Source organism: Alligator sinensis, unplaced genomic scaffold (assembly GCF_000455745.1).
Source record: "Alligator sinensis unplaced genomic scaffold, ASM45574v1 scaffold493_1, whole genome shotgun sequence".
NCBI classification, from domain to species: domain Eukaryota; kingdom Metazoa; phylum Chordata; order Crocodylia; family Alligatoridae; genus Alligator; species Alligator sinensis.
This window is the reverse complement of record NW_005842513.1, coordinates 169,702-186,142: the sequence shown is the minus strand read 5'-3', so window position 1 is coordinate 186,142 and position 16,441 is coordinate 169,702. Positions and strand designations below refer to the sequence as shown.

The following is a 16,441-nucleotide window of genomic DNA, read 5'->3' as shown; positions in this document are numbered from 1 at the left end:
TTCCTCCTGCACCCAAACTCTAAAATCTACTGCCTGGGAGGAGCAGCAGCATCTCTATTGAAGTAGGGCTGAAGGAGTCCGTTGACTTCATGGCTCATTAGAATCTACCTGATTCTTACTAATCTATCTTCACTCCACAGGTGTTAATGACTCTCTCCTTTTTAGCAGTCTTGAAGTTCCTTTAATCAAGCTATCCTTTATTCTGCAATTCTGCTATCTGTTAACCATTCCTGGTAACATATCTCTGATTTCAGACCCCCACAGACTGTTTTTAGCTCAAGCTAAACACCTTGACTCAGGTGTGGCAGTATTAACTCAGAAGAACATTAACTCAGGTATGGAATTGACCAACAGTGAAGCATTGGATGCAATGTGAAGATGCTCAGGAAGGCTAGATTTCATTTTACGGATCTGAATGAGAGATGCACCTTTAACTGTAATGACTTAAAGGACTAATAAAATAATTTCTTTTGACTACTTTTTTTCTTAGTTTGTTAGGTTTTTAAAAAGTAATAGATAATCTAGCCATGAATGGCGTGTGCCCCCAGCAGCTCGAGGGGCACGTCTGCAATGGCGGCAGTGGGAGCATAGCAGTGGCAGTGCAGCGGTGGTAAGCAGGGAGCTGTTGCAGACAACAGCGGCACTGTTGGTGGTGGTGAGGGTGACGAGCACCAACCAGGGGTCAGCAATCACCCACAGGTGCCACCCGTGGTGGCGGCCAGCGGGGATCGCTGATGGGCCACAGACACCGCCAGCAGTGTTAGCAGTGGGATTGTGAGTGGCGAATGCTTGCGGGCACCGCCAGCGGTGTTGGTAATGCTTATTGTAGAGGAGGCACAGGGGGGGCACATGCACCCACATGCATCCCTACACATCACCCCTGAATGTAGCAATTAGTGCAAAAAATTTAAATTTGGTTTTGCTTTGATCTTAAACTGAATAATATAGCACTAGGCCCCTAGCATATTAGCAAGGCTTCTAGTGTCTCTTTAACTGGAAAAAAATAGGTGTTCTGTTATGTGATCATGCACCACACTATCTCCATGCTCCTTTCCAAAATTCTAATTCTAATTTGGCCCCTGAGCATGACCAGGTCAATAGAAGAGATGGAAGGTGGGTATTCCCAGGTTGTCCTAACCTGACAATAAAGATACTCCCCTGGTAGTTGAGAGATGTTGGTTGAATCTCCTTAGTCTCAGATGAACCTGGAATCTAGGTCTTTGGCTTTATGAATCAACTCTCTGACTATGCGAATGATGGGCAGCCTTGACACCACTGTGGCACCTGTGATAAATCTGAGTGGGTATTCCCTTAGCTGAAACACCACAGCATCCTACCTTCAATGAACTGTTCCTGGGATATCTAAGGGCATGTCTACACATGCAGGTAAAGGCACGATGGTAGCTAATGTGTGATTGTAACAAAGCCCTTACCCCATTAACAGTGGCAATGTGTAGAGGGTGCACAGGAGTGCACATGCACCCCCTGAGAGTGCTGGTGAACCCCCTGATAGGCCACACTCCCCACTTAGATGATGGGCAGGGGGGGTCAGTCAGGAGTGCTGGCAAGGGAGTGGGACCCTGGATGAAGCACCGTGGCCACTTCTGGGAGCACCGCAGGCACTTCTGGGAGAGATTGGCTGCATGGGCTCCCCCTCCCCTGATTGTTGACTGGTCGCTGTGGGGGCACATGTCCTCCCTGACTAAAGTGGCTCCAGTATCCCATGCCTATTAATGAAGCGGAGAGGGAGTCAAGGGTCAGCAGGCAATCCCCAGCCTTTTGGGCAGATTGCTAATGGCACAGGGTCCTTGAATTAAATAGCTGCCTGTCCCAGGTGTGGGCAGCAGTTGACAGGTCTGGGGTGGAAGTAGAGGGTCAGATGACTCAGAGATGAGGCACATAAGCCCAGGGCCTGAGCCAGAGTGGGGCAGTCTGGCCTTACAAGCTGCAGAGAGCAGAGCTCAAGAGAGTAGATGGGCCAGACTGCCTAAGGAGGAAGGACTTCAGACTCCAGGGAAGCTGCAGGGAAGCCTTTGCATCACCAGACTGCAGCTGATAAGTGTTTTGAGCCTGTGTTGCAGCATTACCATGGTGTTGGATTGACCCCAGGTGGAAGCCTTATTTTTTTGGAGCAGATGCTTATATTTTTTATTATGCTTAAATACTGGAGGACTGGATGTGACTGATAGGGGTGGATTGGAGGTCAGAGGGGTGCTGCAGGGGCAGCCACCACAGAGCCCTTCTAGGGTCTGGGACCTGGTAGGCTGTGTGAGAGCAGAAGCCAAAACACTTCAGAAGGATGGCTGCTGTTTGTCAAAGACTGGTACCAGAGAGAAAAGACTGAGGACTCGAGCCCATGAGGGGCAAGACCAGGGGGCCAAAGAACCCAGAGCCAATGAGGGGCAAGACCAGGGGGCTGAGTGGTCCAGAGCCCATGAGTGGTGAGCTGAGACCCAGAAGCTTATGGTGCAGTGGACCTTGGGCAAAAGGAGCCAGCTACAGTAAAGTGGACCAAGGCCCGGGGTCCTCAGCCCAGACAAGGGCTTGCCACCCAAAACCCTCTTTGCCTTCTAGGGGCAGCCTCCCTGTCAGATCATAACATCAAGGCATAACATAGCAGGCAAGATAACAAGGTGGGACCCTGAGAGGCCAGAGGGAGCAAAGGGAGGTGACTTTGCTGCTATAGCACCAGGCACATTACAGCAACCCACACAATTGCACCTCCTGTCATGCCTCCTGTCATCCCCATGTGGCATAATTATAGAATCACAAATTGGATCCCATCACACCTTCATGGGGATATGGATTGGATCCCTTCCCCCATGTTTGGGAGACTGCAGCTGCTGTGATTTCCTAGCCGTTGGGGCACACTATGCAGCTAAGAGATTTCAGCAGCTGGTCTTCTAGCTATGCAGGTGTGTGGGGTGCCCCTCTGGCTGCAGGATCACAGCAGTGGCTGGTAGCCCTGTCAGCTGGGAGCTCCCAGGATCAGGGGTGCACATCGGACCCTCCAGCTGGGAGCTCCAATCAACTGATAAGGCTCCCAGGCCCTGTGGCCCCTGGCCACCCATTCAGTTAACAGTGTGGTAGGAAGCAGCTACAAAGTTCTTATGCCTATTTCATGGAATAACTTCGTAGCTTATTCCTCTTTTTACCATGCCTTTAATTGAACAAGTGGCCAGGTGACCACTTAAGGCATGATTAACTGGTTAATCACGCCTTAAGTGTAATGTGTAGATGGGGCCTAAGGCTGGCCTATAAGCATACCCTGCATACTCCTACTGAGCTCCACCATTGATGTAATTCTGCTAAAGTGGCTTGTTGGGGGGTTGTTTTGAAGAGGATATAGTTTGTACCTTTACGAAAGCACTGGTACCACTATTGTGTTTTACTATTGGTCAGGTCTGTGAAAGCTGTGGATATTAATTGGAGTCCTCTGAATATTCTGGCTCTGTAGTTTGCTTTTGAGCCACTGAAGAACTTGAGCTTAGGGGTTAGCACAGGGGCAGGCAATTATTTCGGGCGGAAAGCCACTTACCCAGTTCTGGCAAGCTGTCAAGGGCAGCATGAGTAGCCTCGCCCCTTGACAGCCCTGCCCCCTGGTCACCATCTTGGGACCAATGTCCCAATGTCTTGGGACCAATGTCTCAGGGCCAGCACTGATGGGATCCAGAGTGGGGTGCAGGCTGGCAGGGGTCTGTGGAGCCAGGCTGGGCTGCACCAGCAGGGAGAGGGGGGAGCTGGCCCGGTTCCATAGAGCCCCTGCTGGCCAGGACCCTGTACCCCTGCCACCCTGCTCTGGGCCCTGCCGGCGCTGGCCCCGGGACACAAGTGTGGGCCCTGTGCATCCGCTCACTCCCAGTGCCCCCCAGCCCTGTGGTACAGTCAGGGGGCAGTGTGCAGCCCCAACCCCCTGCTTGCCAGCAGGGAAGGAGCTGGTGCTGAGCATGGGCCCCACATGGGCTGCAAGTGGCTGTAGCAGGAAGCACAGGCCACAGGGCAGGGGAGGGGCTGCTTTTCCCCATGCTCAGCTTTTCCTTGGGCCCCTTCCCTGCCTGGGGTCCTCCCCCGACCCTTACCTGAGTTTCCCACCCTAGGGTAGTCACATGGTCCCAGGCCAGAAGCCCCTGCTGGGGCTTCCGGCTGGGGGGGGGGGGCTGGGCAGGCCCTGCTATTGCAGGAGCTCTCCAGGGCTTCCCCTGGGTCCTACTGCCCCTGGTGGTTCCTATCACTTTTGACAGGAACCAAGGACAGATCAATATTAATTTTCTAAATTTTTTAGGGGTCCCGTAGGCCAGATAGAATGGCCTTGCAAGCTGGATACGGCCCGCGGGTTAGCAGAACCTTTGAAAAAATTGCTGGGATTAGTAGGTCAGTGGCCACAGGTCTCCCAAGCAGTCAAATGTTTGAAGTAGCTCATATATGATTGCATGGGGCATCTCTGCAGAGACAGTGAGGCTGTTTACAGAGTAGTCTCTTTGTTTTTTGGTTGTTTTTTTTTAAGGATTTATTCAAGGTTGTTGCAGTCAAGCCAGGAATGCACATAATGTTCTTATGCTGGATTTTGCATTTACATCTCTTCTGTGTTTGACTGTTCTTTATAACACTGTAATGACTTTTGATTGAATTATGCTTCAATGCATGTTCAGCCTGAAAATCAAAAAAGTATGAACACTATCAGCAGATGATCAGTAAGATGGGGAGGTAGCTGTGAGCTGTTGGTACCATGGGTTTGTATTTCTCAGGTCTAAGACGGAAAGAGGAAGCTACTGAAGCAAGTATTTTTTCATGTAGCTTTTTAGATTACTAGTGAAAAACATTTAATAATGTGTGAACCAAGTCTTTGCTAAGTTCAGAGGGGTGATATTATAAAGATTGTGGAAGGAAATATTGCATAAGAAGTCAGGACTTCATTATACAGTCACTGAATATTATTTGTTCAGAGCAAAGAAATCTCAAGTTACAGTAGTATGAAAAATGTTATATATAACAAGGCCTTTTGGGACAGTATTCCTACACCTAAGGAACTACAAAGACTTTAAACTAATGCGTTAATTTAAACAGAATTTTAAAAATGTATATGTACAGATATTAAAATTTTAATTTTAGTTATCATGAGTCATTGCTACTTTGTCATGAATCATAGAAATGAATTATGCTTGAAATAATATCCTGCAGTGTTAGTACTTTGCATCTTCAAGGCATCAGGAGGATTGATTAACATCTCTGGTGGGTATTTGTTATCTCCACTTTTACAGGTGGTAGCAGGGTTGTGATTTCCCCAGTCTTAATGAGGGCAGTCCATATCAGAGCCAAGGAAAAACACACATGTGCTTACCTTCTGGTCCTTTAGCTCTCTACAGAAGTGTTTTCTATTCACTGAAGCCAGCATTTCAGTATGTGCAATACATTTGAAGTTTATAGCGAAAAATGTTAAAAATAATGACAGTTTTCCTATAAACTTCCTGAAATTTATTTGAGTCCCTTAATATTGGACTGGAAAGGAACAGAAAGTTGACACAAGTTTAACTCTTATTATTCCAGTACTAGTTCTGTTTTAATGGCAATGAAAGACTAATACCTAGTTTTACCAATTTGCCTCAACTTCTTAGGATGCACACTGTGCCAAAAGAAAACTATTGAGAACCTTGAATCATGACATGAGTCAGCAACTGCCCAAATGTACTGAAGAAACTTGATTTATTTTCACCTTGTAAAGATCGCATTGCCCAGACTGACCAGGTCTGAAGAAGGAAGAACAGTAACAGGTGACCAATGTTATTGTTTTACTGACACATACCATAAGACTAAAAGAATTTAGCAAATGCCTTAAGTGTTTGATTTCACCCCCAACTTAGGGTGTTTATAGACATGCTCTGGGAGGTGGGGAGGGAGGGGACGCTCCAAGAGCTGCACTAATTAAAAATATGCGAAGCGTCATATAGCGTATGATAGTCATATCAGTGTCTCCGCACTGAAAAAATGGCAGTGGGGTGCTTTGAACTAAAGCTCATCCAACCAGCTTTAGTTTAAAGTGCCTCATCACCATTTTTCAGTGTGGTGACACTGATACATATGACACTTGATTAATCAAGTCTGCTCTGACATGCTGTAATTATAGCAGGTCAGAGCAGCCTCCCTGCACATGTATAGGAGCCCTTAGTTTCCAGAACAAGTACCATCTGATTCGTGAGAGAAAAGAAACTGAAGTAAATTATAGTTTCATAGTTTCATAGTTTTAGGGTCGGAAGGGACCTAATAGATCTTCTAGCCCGACCCCCCGCCAGGGCGGGAGAACAACAAAAGAACCCTAAACAAAAAACGGGACTCAAATGAGTCCAGCCAGGTAGGTATCCAGCCTCTTCTTAAAGATCCCCAGGGTAGGGGCCAGCACCACCTCCCTTGGAAGTTGGTTCCAGCTCCTAGCCGCCCTAACTGTGAAGTAGTTTTTTCGGATGTCCAATCTGTACCTCCTCTCCATCAACTTGTGCCCATTACTCCTTGTTATGCCAGCGGGGGCTAGGGGAAACAGCGTCTCCCCCAAACCCTTCTGGTTCCCCCTAGTGAGTTTATAGACGGTCACCAGGTCCCCCCTCAGCCTTCTCTTGTGGAGGCTGAATAGGTTCAGGTCCCGCAGTCTCTCACTGTAGGGTCTGCCCTGTTGTCCCCGGATCATGCGGGTGGCCCTCCTCTGGACCCTCTCCATGTTGTCCACATCCCTCCTGAAATGGGGCGCACAGAACTGGACACAATACTCCAGCTGCGGCCTGACCAGCGTCGCATAGAGGGGGAGGATCACCTCCCTGGCTCTACTCGAGATGCACCTGTGGATGCACGACAAGGTCCGGTTAGCCCTGCCAACCATGACCTCGCATTGTCGGCCCATGTTCATCTTGGAGTCAATAATGACACCAAGATCCCTTTCCGCCTCCGTGCTCTCAAGTAGGGAGTTCCCCATCGTATAAGTGTGCTGCTGGTTCCTACTACCCAAGTGCAGCACCCTGCACTTGTCCGTATTGAAACACATCCTGTTCCTGTTTGCCCACCCCTGTAACCTATCCAGATCCTTCTGCAATCTCTCTCTCCCTGCTAGCGTGCTCACCTCCCCCCAAATTTTGGTGTCATCAGCGAATTTAAACAGGTTGCTTTCCACCCCAACATCAAGATCGCTGATGAAGAAATTGAACAACGCAGGCCCCAGGACCGAGCCCTGGGGGACTCCACTACCCACCTCCCCCCAAGTCGAGTATGACTTATAAATTAGATATAATCTTATACTCTAATCTTAGATTAGAGTATAAATTAGATGTTGTGTTTGATTTCTGGAGTTTCCATAGATCCCAGATTTGCTTCTGTTCTCTTTTAACACATAAATACCAATTCCATCCTGCCCCACTGCACGCTGAATTCTGGCCTATAGTCTGGCAGCAAAAATATATAAGCCAAAACATGATTTTTTTTTCATGACTAGTCACTGTGGATACATACAGGGAGGTTAGAGCACATTAAAAATGGCTACTTATCTAACTTAGTTTGCCCAGATGCAGACCTTACATTTCAATCCCTGGTTAAGTGGATTGAAGTGTAAATTGTATAGAAGTTCAGGACACTTAGATCAGTCTAAAACTGGCTGGCCCGATCTAAGCTAGCTGTACTTTTGAGGTACTGTAACTTAGATCAGGTCCAATGACACCAGTTTAACTGAACTTTTGTATAGTTCCCAGTGAAGCCATGGAGCTGGGAAAGCCCAGCCACTGGCCCCAATCCCACAACTGTACTTTCCCTATCCACGCCCTGGCACTGGGCTATTTTTAGCCCCCTCAGGCCTCCCTCCCCACCCCCAAAGGAGAGCCCCTCCCCGCGAGCCCAACAAATTCCCCCATCCTGAGAGCCACTCCTGGTGCCAGTTTTACTGGCATTTGCTGATGCTGGGAGCCAAGGAAGTAAGTTGGAGTGAGGGGAGAGGCAGGAAGAATGGGATGTTGGTTCACCGGGGACATTATTTGTCTGGGGGTGGGGAGGTTGGGGAACTAAAACTAGCCCCTTTTCCTATGGGGTAGGGGAGAGTCCCAAGTCCCCTCTGCAAGGCCCCCTGATCCTCCCTGTGGACCCTGTTTGCCCCCCTGATCCTCCCATGGATGCCACCTGCCCCCCATAGGCCCCACTTAGACCTGCAGCCCCTCCACAAATCATCCCCAGGGACCCCACCTGCCCTCCATCTCTCCCAGAGCCACTTGCCCCCTGATCCTCCTCAAGTCCTCTCTGCTAGCACCCCTCCATCCATCCCAGCTCATCTTAAATCAGGTGGTCATTTTTAACTCAATCTAACCTCCTCAAAGGTCCATATGCACCCTATATTTTATACTTAAAAAAACAAACAAACCTAGCAACACTTGCAAAGCCATCAGGCCAAGGCACTTAAGGGAGCCCGCCCCAGCCCTAGAGCAAGCTACAGGCAAGACAAGGTCCCCCAAGGGGACACTTGCATGCCTGTACACCAATGCTAGGAGCTTGGGGAATAAATAGGAGGAACTTGTCCTCCTGCTCAACACAAATAATTACGATGTCATAGGGATAACAGAGACCTGGTGGGACTCCACCCATGACTGGACCATGGGTATAGACAGCTATACCTTGTACAGGAGGGATCGAGTGTACAAAAGGGGCAGAGGTGTAGCTCTCTATGTCAAGGAGAGCTACTTGTCCCTACAAGCCAACGTTGGCACCCAGAGTGGGCAACTAGAGACCTTCTGGGTTAAAATCCATGGGGAACACGGCACAGGAGATACAGTGGTGGGAGTCTACTACAGACCTCCCTCCCAGAATCAAGAGATTGACCAGGAGTTTGCCAGGGAATTGGCTGAGGCTGCACGCTCCCAGTCCATGGCTGTCATGGGGGACTTCAACTACCCGGACATCTTGTGGGAAGAGCGCTCAGACAAATCTGAATGGCCACAAAGCTTCCTCACGTGTGTGGATGAGCTCTATCTGACTCAAGAAGCCTACGGGCCAAGAAGAAGCAAAGCACTGCTTGACCTAGTACTGGCAACCAGGGATGACCTAATCAGTGACCTAACGATTGAAGGGAAGCTGGGTGACAGCGACCATGATTTGATCACCTTCACCATCTGCCAAAAAGCTGTCAAGTCAGTCAGCAGTAGAGAGGTCCTCGACTTCAGGAAGGCTGACTTTGACATGCTCAGGAGACTTGTCGGTGAGGCCCTAAGGGACCATGATGCCAAAGGGAGGGGAGGCCAGGAAGAGTGGTTGCTCCTCAAGGGAGTGATCCTAGATGCACAAGCTAAGGCTATTCCATCTCGGAGGAAAGGCAGCAAGAGGGCACAGCAGCTCCCTTGGCTCTCCAGGGAACTAGTGGTCCTCCTGCATCTAAAAAGACAGACCTACAAAGGATGGAGAATGGGATCCACCTCCAAGGAGGAATACTCTGAACTGGTTCAGACCTGCAGGGAGCAAACCAGGAAAGCCAAGGCTGCCATGGAACTCCAATGGGCTACAAGTATCAAGGACAATAAAAAGTCCTTTTTTAGATATGTGGGGAGCCGGAGGAAAAGCAAGGGCAACATTAGACCCCTGCTAAACCAAAAGGGAGAACTGATGACCGACACCCAGGAAAAAGCCAAATTGCTAAATGGGTACTTTGCATCAGTCTTTCACAAGTCCCATGGGACGTCCCTGCCCATTATGGGACAGAGACACCTAAGTGAGAGTGGTTCCTTGCCCTCCATCAATGCTGGTCTTGTGAAGGAACAGCTTGAGAGGCTGGACACCTTCAAGTCAGCCGGCAAAGACAATTTACGCCCCAGAGTACTCAAGGAGCTGGCTAGTATCATAGCTCAGTCCCTGGCATGGATCTTGGAGAGCTCCTGGCACTCTGGTGAAGTGCCTGATGATTGGAAGAAGGTGCCTATCTTCAAGAAAGAGAGGAAAGTGGATCTGGCAAACTACAGGCCCATCAGCCTGACCTCTATCCCAGGGAAGGTCTTAGAAAAAATCATCAAGGAGAGGCCATTCTTAATGGATTGGCTGAAGGCAACACCCTGAGAGAGAGCCAGCACGGGTTTGTTGCTGATAGGTCGTACTTGACCAATCTCATTTCCTTTTACGATCAGGTGACCTATCACCTGGATAAGGGGGAAGAGATTGATGTCATATATCTCGACTTTAAAAAAGCCTTCGATCTGGTATCCCATGATCACCTTTTGGCAAAACTGGCCAACTGTGGCCTCGGGTCCATGATGATCCACTGACGGGAATTGGCTCTGTGGTCGGACCCAGAAGGTGGTGGTTGATGGAAGTCAATCGTCATGGTGCCCTGTGACCAGCAGGGTCCCTCAAGGCTCTGTCCTTGGACCTATTTTGTTCAACATCTTCATTAATGATGTTGACATTGGAGTCAGAAGTGGACTGGCCAAGTTCACCAATGATACCAAACCTTGGGGTAAAGCATCCACACCTCAGGACAGGAGGGTGATCCAAGCTGACCACAGGCTCAGTAAATGGGCGGACGAGGACCTGATGGTGTTTAACACTGAAAAATGCAAGATTCTCCACCTTGGGAGGAAAAACCAGCAGCATGTCTGTAGGTTCGGCAGTGCTACGCTAACTAGCGCTACAGACGAGAGTGACTTGGGGGTCAGGATTGACCACAAGATGAACATGAGCCTGCAATGTGATGCTGCAGCTAGTAAAGCAAGCAAAATGCTGGCTTGCATCCATAGATGCTTCTCAAGCAAATCCCAGGATGTCATTCTGCCATTGTACTCGGCCTTGGTGAGGCCGCAGCTGGAGTACTGTGTCCAGTTTTGGGCTTCACAATTCAAAAATGATGTGGAGAAACTTGAGAGAGTCCAGAGAAGAGCCACGCACATGATCAGAGATCAGGAAAACAGACCTTATGATGAAAGGCTGAGAGCCATGGGACTCTTCAGCCTGGAAAGGCTCAGGGGTGACCTGATGGACACCTATAAGTTTATAAGGGGTGTTCACCAGGACCTGGAGGAACGTTTGTTCACCAGAGTGCCCCAAGGGATTACAAGGTAGAATGGTTATAAACTCCTCCATGACCATTTCAGGCTGGACGTAAGGAAGAACTTCTTTACTGTCCGAGCACCCGAGGTCTGGAATGGCCTGCCGTCGGACGTGGTTCAAGTACCTATGTTAAATGCCTTCAAGAGAAACCTGGATGCTTTCCTTGCTGAGATCCTATGATCCCAGCTGACTTCCTGCCCCTGGGGTAGGGGGCTAGACTTGATGATCTTCTGAGGTCCCTTCCAGCCCTAATGTCTATGAAATCTATTAAATCTATGAAGAGCTGCTGTTTGTATAAACTTTTCAAGAAAAATGAAGGACAAATTCTTCTCTTGACAAATCACATTGATGATCCACAACAAATTGCATGCTTTTTTGGCAAACTTTGCCCAATTTTTTGTGTCTCAAGATGGGCCTGGCCCAAGAAGAACTGATGTGATACTGTCATGTGGGTGTTCACACATCCTTCATCCACAGAGTTAGGGTGGAATGACTGCAGGTGAGCATTTGCATTGGGGTCAGTGGATGAATTTCAGTAGCTGTGATCAGCTGATTCATGAATATGGCGATACTCCCTGTGCAAGAGGAATGAAAGTGATGCAAGTGTCATGAAGTGGTTCCAGTGCCCTTTCATGTCCTGAGAAATCTGTTCCTCTGTGCAGATTGTCATGGGATACAAAGACCTGCCAGCCAAGATTTTCCCATGTTTAATGAGAAAGAAGAGTCTGCAGTCTAATTAGTTTTCATCCTTGTGCAAACATATGAATGATTATAGAAGTTTAACTAAAAAATATTATTTTTTGCTGAAAAAATTACTATCACTCTATCTGTATTGTCATGCTGCTCTGACTAAGATCAGTAGCATTCAGCTCCAACTGGTTTTCATACAATATAATAGTTTTTCCTTACTATCTCTCTCATATACTTGCATGGCCTCTGTGGCTGCCATATCTGCGTGCCATTAAGGAAGAATGATTTCATTGCACTGTCCATAATCTTTCTCATAGGGGTCATCTAGTGACTATTACACTGAATGAAGATTAAAACCCTTCTCTTATTCCATTTTGTGTTTAGAACTGGAAGGATCAGAGGGTATAACTACACTGCCATTAAAGGCTTAATAACAGGTAGGCATAGCCAAGCTAAAGTAATTTAGCTGTCTTGGGTATCAACAGGAATGTAGCTGTGGCAGTACAGACTTCAACAAGCTTGGATGGGCCTGTACAGCTCACTCTGAAGCCCATGCTTCTGCACTTCACTGCTGTCAGTACCTACACTATGTAAAGCTAGCTCAGGTATGTTTGTCTAGAGCTGTGACAGCATTTTTAGTAAACAGTTTAGACTAGAGAGTCATTCTCTGTCTACCAACAAATATTTAGCTAAATTGTGCAAGGAGGAGCAGCTTCAAAAGAAGAGCTTGAGAGAACCAGCTTCAGAGCACCCCATTGTCTGCTAGATAGGGGAATCTGAAAGGCAGGAGACATTGGCTCAGAGCCTTTCTCTGAATCGGACACAGGGTAGATTTCATAGATGTAATAGATTTCATAGACATTAGAGCTGGAAGGGACCTTGAAGATCATCAAGTCCAGTCCCCTGCCCCAGGGGCAGGAAGTCAGCTAGGGTCAAAGGACCCCAGCAACATAAGCATGCAAGCATTTCTTGAATAAGTCCAAAGCAGGTGACTGCACCACATCTGGAGGGAGTTTATTCCAGGTCTTGGGGGCTCGGACAGTAAAGAATTTTTTTCTTATGTCCAGACTAAAACAGTCTTGTAGGAGTTTATGATTGTTGGTTTTTCCTGGGGGCGCTCTGGTGAACAGACATTCTTCCAGATCCTGATGAACACCCTTTGTGTACTTATAGGCAGGCACCAGGTCCCACCTGAGCCTGCACTTTTCCAGACTGAAGAGTCCCATGGCTCTCAGCCTCTCTTCAGAAGGCCTTTGATTTGAAGTTGGATCCTGAGTGAGTGGCCTAATCACTGGGCTATTGGATAAAAGGGGATCAGCTTCTCTAAGATTTGGGAAATGGTGCCTAAAGTCTTGTCCTTTATATCTACTGCTTCATCTTTGTTAAAGATGTCCAAATCAAACTATAACTTTTTGTTTGATCCAGAGTAAAGAGGGTTTTGGGGGATTTTGTTTGGGTTTTATTTGTTTGCTTTTATTAATTTTGGTAAGGTTGGGAGCCGCTCTGAAAATTTTCACTTTTGATTTAATTTGAACCACATTTTTAATTGTTGTTCTTTTAAGTCACTGGCTGAACTTAAAAATCAATCATTCACATTGCCCTAGAAGCAGTCACCTTGCCCAGGCACAGTGTAAAGAGAATCCATGAGGGTTATAGAAGGAGTCAGCACCTGGGAAAATATTTCATGAGACACATGAGAATAACCAGACTCTGGTAACTAAAAATCACCATCTTTTTTTTTTTTAAACAAAATAAGGTTGCTGAATAATGCACAAGATAGCAAGCCAAAATGAACTTATTCATTTAAAAGAATATTTTGAAAAACAAAATGAAGCAATGAATTATGATGAATTCATCAGATGCCATTGATCTCCTGCTTGATTATGTAGTCCTAGAAAATAACAGATATTTTTCTTATATCAGGAGCCAAGTTAGGAAATGTATACCTATGTGCAGTTTCTTAAATAATTGCTGCCAGTTACTTTCCAATATTTCAGACAGCAATCCACAACTTGTATAATAATTCTATTTAGGCAACTGAAATATAAACCTTATGTAAAACTAGTATTTGTAAAATATACATAGAAAACATTTTAAATGACAACTTGGCATAGTTCTTGCACATTAGGCAGGGCATACTTATCTCTCCTCTCAGTCATTCCTTCTGCTTAGCCCTTTTGAATACTGCGGCTATATTTAGTTATGTTTTATTCTTCATTTTGGTACTTAATTGCTACAGGTTTTGATGGTAGAAGAGTTTTTATATTTAAAATGCTCAAAGAGAATGTCGTCATATTTGAACAAGGTTTAGAAAGTCCACACAGATGTGTAAGAAATTCAGAGAATTCCCATGAAATGAGTAATGTTATGTCAATAATGGCAAGGTTGAGAAGAGGACCTCAATTTTAAGACTTTCAAGTCCCTCTGTCCTAATTATTAGAGAATTCTGCCTCTTTTAATATTAATTACTTAAGCAAACATAGGGAATATTAGGCTCTTGTTTTTCTTTAAACAAACAAAAAAACCAGTAACTATATTCCTCACAGAAATATTTACTTTTTATGTGAACTTTGTAAACTGAAAAAAACTGTTGTGGAAAAGCATACCTACAAATATTTAGAACCTTTTAGATTTGCAAAGCTTGTAGCAGCTTTGCAGAAACAAAGGCAATGACAACACTGCCACTCATACTGTTAAAAAAGCATGTAAAAGTTCTGGTATAAAGTCAGTGATAAAATTCCCACTGACTTTAGTGAGCTTTGGATCACACTTGTATTTGACAACTATCAACAATGCTGCCAATACAGATGTTCAGTTTGACAAAAGAACTGAAATTGAACAATGAAATTCAGTAGCACTGGGATCTTGAGTTTACTAACCACAAAAAAATTACAGCATGATTAATCCAATATCTGGTTTAGCATGATGGTTTTTATGCACTATTTACAAATGTGTATCTATTAAAATCTATATATATGTACTTATTTTGTGATTTTTTTTTAAATTATAAATTCTATGAATTAATCTATCTCCTAACATTGTAAGTTTGCAACCATTTGAGCCAAATTTATTCTTTAAATAATATACTTGAAGTGCATTTGACCAATTAAGTCCAAGTTTTCGTCATTGAAGTCTGCCTAATTATTCTGTAGATATCTGGTACTGTGAATTAAGACAAGATGAGAATAAAGTAATTCAATCGCCTACTTTTTACATACACTAACTTTCAAAAGCAACTAGTTATTTTAAGGTTCTTGAGTTTTAGGTGACCAATTTGAGAAACAATAAAGGATGCAATTTTCAGAATGTCGGAGGTCTTTAGTTTCTGCAATTAGACCCCTTAATGTTTTCCGATGGACTAAAAACTAACAATCATTTTCCTAATCTGAATTCTTGTATCTTTGTAGATATTTTTATATAATTTCTCCAATTCAATGATTTTTACTTTATTCTGAAGTAGCAGTCTGTTGCTCACAAAACACTGTCTTCTTCCTCTGCTTTGTCCTTGTGGGAGTCTGGGTGCCCTCCAGTTTTCCTCTAAGCTTGTTGAAGAATTTAAACTTTATTTAAGCCAAGTGCCTTTCGTAAGCTGACATTGAATCTAGTTGGGAAGCTTGCTCAGGTCAAATCTATTGTCAACACCACAGATTGTGATTCATAGTGCTATGAGCCAAGTCAGCTATTTATATTTATAGAGACAGTGGGTGGGGATGAAGCCCATGGCTCAGGCTTTACTCCCCACTCCCACCCAAACTGGGAGCCAGGCCGATCACCTGGCCACGCCCCTCCTTGGCTGCCAAACCAGCTGAGAAGGGAGTGGGAGGGAAAATGCTTTTTCCCTCCCCTCCTGGCTCTGAACCCCCAGCCAGGCTGTGCTCAGCGCAAATAGGGGGGAAGCCCTCCTTGGGGGCTTTACTCCCCTCACCTGAGCTAGAAGCCAGGACCTGGGCCAGTCACCTGAGGAGCTACCATTTTAAATGTACATGCTAATCTTTTCACATTGGTTCCTGACCCTTGACCATATTTTTCCTTAGAATCAGGATGTACTGTCCTGCATGTCCAGCAGGCCAGCTGAGGGAGTGGTGGGGGAAAAAAATCCCCCTCGCACACATGGCTCTGGACCCCAGCCGGGCTGTGGCTGGTGGAGGCAGGGGGAAAGCCCACAGTGAGGGCTTTACTCCCCATACTCAAGCTGGGAGCCAGGCTGATCACCCAGCCCTACCCGATCCTTGGCTGGCTGGCCAGCTGAAGAGGGTGTGGAGGGGAAAAACGCCCACCCCAGCTCTGGGAGGGGAAAACCTACAGTGGGGGACTTACTCCCCCTGCCTGAGCCAGGAGCCAGGGCAATCACCCAGCCAAGGAGGGGGCAGGGCCAGGGAAATCAGCCTGGCTCCCAGCTGCAGGGGTTGGAAAAGCCCCCCGCTGACAGCTGGGAATGGGGCCAGCCCTTCTCCACTAGAGCATAGACCAGGACTGCATAGCATCCTGGGATGCTAGAGGATTGTAAGTTAACTTGAATTGGGAGGGGGTCTGGGACAGAAGTGCCATAAAGCAGTTTGACCTAAATCAGTTAAGTCTGGTACTACATCCAACCAGGTTTATCTTAAACTGGTTTCAGCCATTTTGAAAGTGGTTTATGTGCACTGAACTTCTGTTCTGTTACAGGTTTAAATTGATTCCTGATCACCTAAACCGGTTTATG

At 46.4% G+C, this 16,441-nt stretch overlaps 1 long non-coding RNA gene across 2 annotated transcripts in view; it reads right to left on the bottom strand.

Annotated features, from left to right (window-relative positions):
• The window catches only part of LOC112551573, a 77,847-nt gene that overhangs the window by 38,937 nt on the left and 22,469 nt on the right, over window positions 1-16,441 (bottom strand). The window contains exon 3 of one of the 2 annotated variants that reach the window (XR_003095879.1): window positions 4,512-4,650. The exons of the other annotated variant lie outside the window; for it this stretch is intronic. This is a non-coding gene — a long non-coding RNA (uncharacterized LOC112551573). Of the gene's footprint in view, window positions 1-4,511; window positions 4,651-16,441 lie in introns of those variants that run through there. 2 annotated transcript variants of the gene reach the window in all.